The sequence below is a fragment of the Misgurnus anguillicaudatus genome, chromosome 21, assembly GCF_027580225.2.
Source record: "Misgurnus anguillicaudatus chromosome 21, ASM2758022v2, whole genome shotgun sequence".
Taxonomy (NCBI): domain Eukaryota; kingdom Metazoa; phylum Chordata; class Actinopteri; order Cypriniformes; family Cobitidae; genus Misgurnus; species Misgurnus anguillicaudatus.
Window position 1 is genome coordinate 14,064,619 of NC_073357.2, and position 6,436 is coordinate 14,071,054.

Here is a 6,436-nt window from a genome sequence, read left to right on the forward strand (position 1 = left end):
AGGACAACTTTGTAATTTTAATCTTATCATTAATATAATTAGCCGTCAAGAGTAAATGCGCTGCATGATCCAAAACGCAATAGCGATGTCCAACGCAAGAACGATCTGACTATTTTTAATGAACCTGAATAGTTTCCAAAGACACAAAGTTTATTAACTATAATTAATGTTTAAATAATGTTATAATATTCATACCCGCTGCCGTTGCATTTTCAAATTATGCAAAAAAAACTTTTGCATTGTTTTTGGCTAACATATTTTGTCCCGTATGATGTCTTTTGTATTTATAGAGAATGCCTTAACACATTTTGTTTCTCTTTATATTTGAACAGATAATTTAACTTATTTGCACACTTTAATTATCAGTAACTTAAATTGAGATTTTAGTAAATTTAGGGCATTTACTAAAAAGGACGTGAGAGCTCAATTCCAAATAAGCACCGGAGTTGAAAATTTGCGTGTGATTTACTACAAAGGCGCAACTAAAATACACAGGCACAATAATGACATAAGCACATTTCTCTAATGACCACTGCAATCTACTAAGAGCAGCGCAAATTAGTACAGGGTCGCAAATAAGAGACCTCGGCAGGCCATCGCAATGAAAATGCGGACTGCGGAGTGTGAAATTCCAGCTAAGTAAAAGTACACTATGAACCGGAGGATGAAAGATGAAGGGTAAATGTTTTGAAATACCTGATTTTACTTCTCCTCGTGACTTCTCCTCCTCTTTTCTCCAGCAAATTAAACATAGCATGGCTTGGCAAACTATACATTTATTTTAAAGTATGTTCCTCTGGCAAAATGTAATACTCTCCTCGCATTAATGTTAATGTAGGAAAAGTTCCACAAATGCATATGCAATAAGGTCGCAAAAATAGCACCTTTTCAGAGCTAAATATCTATTGCGTGTCTTTAGTAAGTTCAGTCGTTATTTAACGGCAAAATGATGGTTTGCGCAAGCTGGTAGTAAATCTGGCCCTTAAAGGGGTCATATGATGAATTTTTTTAATTTGTAAAATAAGTCTTTGGCGTCCATATGTGAAGTTTTATCTCAAAACACCCTACAGATAATTAATTATAGCATGTCAAAATTGCCATTTTGTAGGCCTGAGCAAAATGTGCAGTTTTTGGGTGTGTCTTTTAAAATGCAAATGAGCTGATAAAATGCAAACACTGATCGCAATGGTAGTGGTTTGTTGAAATAAACATGCTTCATCAGTCAATGCTTTTTACTTTAATGTTTAAAATTAATTAATTAATTAAAATTACTAATTTGTCTTTAAAACACAACTTTGGTTTAGTTTCGATGAAGGGGTACTTGAGCCATACTGATAGGGCTGTGGGGGTACTTAGGGCTAAAAAGGTTGGGAACCACTGGATTACAGCATGAAACCTGTTGTGCATATTAATAAATTAAAGTGTTTAATTATTGGCACTGGCACTTATAAACACTAAATGGGTAAAAATTGAAATAAATAGGCTTATTTTTTGGTGCCAAACACCTCTGTTTTTTTTAGAAATAAAAGCCAAATGCTTGAACATTTTACAGCCAAGTCATTTTCGTTATGCATTATTTGTTTTGGTTGTTTAAAAACACACAAAAAAAATTATCCGATTACTCGATTAATCGATCGATTCAGTGCTAGATTAATCGATTACAAAAAGAATCGATAGCTGACTGCAGCCCTAGTATATATATAATTTATGGTTCTTATTCACCATTTACCCCTGTGAGATCACAATTATGATCATATATTTTTTGTGAGAAAATAAGGAAATTCATTTATTAAAAAAATGTTAAAAAATAATTTCTTAGAACTTAATCAGAACAGGTGAAAGTGTTTGAAATTAACAATTTTGTAACTGTGTGTGGGAATAGTAGTTGCAGAAAAAAAAACATTTGCACACACAGACAAGACACACACACAGCAGGAGTTAGGAGAAGGACACAGTAAAGTTTCATAGCACCTAAAATTATTACTCTCAGGTTTAGTAGAGCCGAACACCTCTTATGTAATAGTTATGTGTAGGAGGGTGTACCACGTGCAGTCATTGAAAATAGTAATTTTTTATGTTCTTCACAGAAAATGAGCCACGGCCAATAAGTTTGAGTTAAAAGAAATAATAAATAGCATAACTTTTTCTTTTAGCAAACACTGAAATCCCACAGACCTGAACACAACAAGCTACAATAACAAAGAGACCAGTAATACAATTAATGACATTTTTATTAAAGTACATTTATAAGAACATGTTTTTGCAATGTTCCCTCACTGTTAGACCTGTTTGAGTTGTGACTTACTCGGATCTTTCACCCGGATCTTTAAATTAACTCATGAGTCGCGAGTCTCTAGTATCATTAACCCGGATCAGTTGAGTCCTACTACAATTCAAGGTAAAACCATAAACAGCGCCACCACACACACAAACCTCTTTCAACATTATTAATGAGACTTCGCTCGCTCTACATATCCACTCAACCGGCTGATCTGCGCGAGAACTGACCCGAGATGCTCTCGCAGAGCTGGAAACATTGCAAACTCAAGAGACCTGCTGATCAGCGCGAGCCGCAAACTGACAGCCGCACCAATGAGCCACTTGGAGACCGCCTTCTCTGCATCTTTATGGGTGATTTGGCTGGTCATGGTGTTTTTCTTTAAGCCTCCTTCAAGAAACAAATATAACGGTCACTTACTTCATATGTGCCAACACAACTCTCAGCCAGGACTGTAAAGACAACTATGTTAAGAAAAGCGCTATATAAATTAAGATTATTATTAGAAATGCACACATTCTCTTTAACACACAAGCTAAGCAACTGAGAGACATGTGCGACACTGCTTAGCCAGGACAACAAACGGTCCAGTAACAATATTTCAAATCGACGTGTATAATCAGGGTATTGTGACACCTTTCTATTATCGGCACAACTTAAAACATTATCCACATGCACACCTACCATATATAACTTTATACAGTTTTAAGGACTTGAACTCTCTCTTTCCATTTTGGCCCAGAAAGTTATACTGCCTGGACAGGCCATGGTCTAGAAGGAAGGTCATCATTCTTTTTGTGGCTTCGTCAACAGCCCCCCCCCATGTCAGTCACAGCTGCAACCTGAGGGAGAACAAAGGCAATACAAAGCAAATTTATCTACAGTATATTGCTCACTGGAGAAAACCACTCAACATGAAAAAACTGCCAGAACCATATGTGTGAGCTAGGGTGGAACTGTACATGTATTCGTACTGATCCGAAATGATACAGGCGTCACGGTCTGGCGCATGAATATACACGTAGAATACATGGTATAAAAATAAAATTAATGCAATGCGGAACTACTGCGCTTTTGTCAAACTGTAACCTACAACTGTCACCCAACCAAAATATCTCTCTCTCACTCTCTCTCTCTCACACACACACACACTGATTAAAGCAAAAAATATTTTCCAACCCCATTTAAACACAGTCTGTCGGTGCCATCTTTTGGAAATTCATCATATTGCATTGGTTTTCATTTCTTGAACAAAGCACTAATCTGTTTATTTTTAAGTTACACATTCTAAACTGATTAAAAAAGAAAATTCAAATGTTTTTAATGGTAGTATTATTTTATACAGAAATAAAGTATTTATAATTCAGATGAGAATAAAGTTAGTGTTAAATAAAATATAGGAAAACAAATATATTGATCTGAAATATAGCAAATAAATTTTTTATTAATTCAGGTACAATTACCCAGACCTGCAAACTCCTCAGAGTAAAAAAGTTGATAGTGGCGTGCGCGCACACAGCTCTATTTTTTTATTTAAATATGAAAATGACACATTTCTGACCGTGACTTAACAAAAATGCATTTTATAAATAGTGCTCCTTACATTGAATAAACAATCTTACAAACTAATAATGTGCTAGTGTTCATAATGTAAATTCAACTAACAATACAACGTAAACATTTCAAATGACAGACTTGAATGCAAAGTGCAGCCCTTTATTATACAGAAAGTTGCTGTTGGTGAATTAGCCTAGATTGGCTTGCCAGATTGTTTTATCTAAACAGCCCTATGTTGTTAGAAATTACTGTTTTCCAGGTATACAGCCACCAGGAATGAATGGGGTTAGGCTAAATTCTAACACATGTATTGTATTAATTAGTCTAAGTTGAGATAAGCACATAGTAAAATATTGAAAAACAGTGTTTTCCTTTAACGTTACTCTCGCATCAGCTGTTGTGTAAACAGTCACATTTACCCACATCACGAATGACTGCCTGTGCAAGCGCGCACCACAGCCACCGTAATGAATAAGTTATTCAGGGTAACGTCAGCTCAGAATTCGAGTAGTAGCCGTATATCTCGGAACTCAGGGCAAAGCACCCGGGTAACGATAAGCCTAGCTAACGTTACTTATGTTAAGGTTACAACCTCCACTCGTAATGGTAAGTTACTTAACATTAGTCATTTTGCTCGAAGCATAGGCAAACTTAATGCAAGGTCTATGTGTATTACCCGGTGTTGACTCGTTCCTAAAAATACAATATAAGCGGTAGCTAACGCTAATTAAATCAAGAAAACAAATTGTTGTTTTTGCTCCAAAAAAGTTGACTTACCTTGAATAAGATGGTTCCTTCACATTAAAAGTGCCCATGAGACTCTTCAGGATTCTGGAGGAAGTGCTAAGATTCCGATTGGCCCAGAGAAATGTCAATTATAAGAAATATCCAATAATATTTGGCAATTCTAGCCCGCATGGCATGCAGTTGAAGGGCAGCCTCCCGACCCCCCTCACCTCCAAAAAAAACTCTCCGGTTCAACGCGATTCACGTGAATGACCCAATTGACCAAGAAAACAGCAATTGTCGCCGAAAAGCGATAAGTTTGCAGGTCTGATTACCAAACATATCTAAACAACCAAGAAATATATTTTGTCTTTTTATTAATTTAATTAATAAACTAATTATATTAAAATATTATCAGTGCACTACAAATAAACTGGTTCTATGTCTTTACTTTATTAATAAAACTTAACATTTTCTTAAAATTAAATTAAAAATACAAGGTTTAAGACATTTATTTTACTTTGGTGGTATGCAAAAAAAATGCAACTAAAAATAAAATGCTTTTCTTTTTTATTGCTTTTCCCTCCATTGTACCAAACTAGTACCGAACCGATATGTCAGAGCCAAGGTATGAACCGAACCGTGACTTATGTGTCTGTTCCACCCCTAGTGTGAGCACACCTGGGGAGTTTCAGATCAAATTCACTAAAAAAGCCCCCCAATAACAATTTAATTGCGTTGCACTACCCATGACTTAACATACCAGTTCAGACATGAAGTTTGGGTTTGCCAGTTTTTCCTCTATGATTTCCACATCCCTAACTGTCTTTAGGGGGAAGCCCTCTGGGGTAGAAGGGACGGTGGTGCTCATGCTGCCACGCTGTTGTAGAAGTGTTTGTAGTATCCTCCCCTGGATTCTTTGTGTCTCTTTCATCTCCTCAAGCAGTGTAAAGATGCGAACAAACATGTTGTCCCTGATTTGTCTTCGAGAGGTTTCTGGTGACGTGGTGGTGGGTTGAAACATTGGGCCTTCTAAGGTTACCCAGAGGTGGTGGAACTGTCAGCCTAGTAGATGGTTGTGAAGACCTGAGGGTGGATGGAGGCGGTGCAGGTGTCTGCACAGACCTGAGGGTGGATGGAGGCAGTGGAGGTTAGGGCTGCACGATAAATTGCATGTGAGTGTCATGCGCATCTCAACAGTACTGCGGGTTCCTTGATTAGTAGTAAATCGCCATCAGCTGTTTTCAGACGGAGCGGCATTTACTACACAGAGCCGTAGTTCAATGACAACTGGGGCAATTTCGCAGTAATTATCGCGGACGTTTAACCTGCGATATGGCCCAGCTTGTCCGCATATATGTATGCGATATGGCCCAGCTTGTCAGGGAACTATGTCTCTGTGTAGTAAATGCCGCTCCATCTGAAAACAGCTGATGGCGATTTACTACTAATTAACCCTCTAGGCGCCACGGTCGACTTTTGTCGACAAGATGCGTCACTGAATGTAACTGCCAATTTTCTCACATAGGGTGTCAAATTTCGTTCATCCCCCCCCCTCCACTAGATGGCAGACATGTCATACTTTATACCCGACTCAGAAAAACATAATGCTTCTATGCAAACTCTTAGAGCAAGAGCGCATTGAAGTGCGCAACAGCAAAGCTAGTGTGCAAGTGAGTCATTTTATCAGAGCGATAACCTCAGCGAGTTTTTTCAATACATGATCATATAATGGCATCAAAAAAGCTTACCTGCAATGAAGTATTGGGTCTTATATTCGCTGACAATGATTATGAAGGGGAATATCTGCCTTCAGAAGATGCTGGTGATTCATTTAGTGACCACGATTCAGACGCGCCCCTGCTTTGCAATCGT

General features: G+C 37.6%; 1 long non-coding RNA gene across 1 annotated transcript; it reads right to left on the reverse strand.

Annotated features, from left to right (window-relative positions):
• Nucleotides 1–2,276: 2,276 nt before the first annotated feature.
• LOC129435016 (uncharacterized) lies at nucleotides 2,277–5,810 on the reverse strand. Its single transcript, XR_012360251.1, has 3 exons — nucleotides 5,325–5,810; nucleotides 2,963–3,120; nucleotides 2,277–2,668 (listed from the first exon to the last, which is right to left on the reverse strand). It is a non-coding gene; the product is annotated as an uncharacterized lncRNA (long non-coding RNA).
• Between the last annotated feature and the right edge of the window lie 626 nt (nucleotides 5,811–6,436).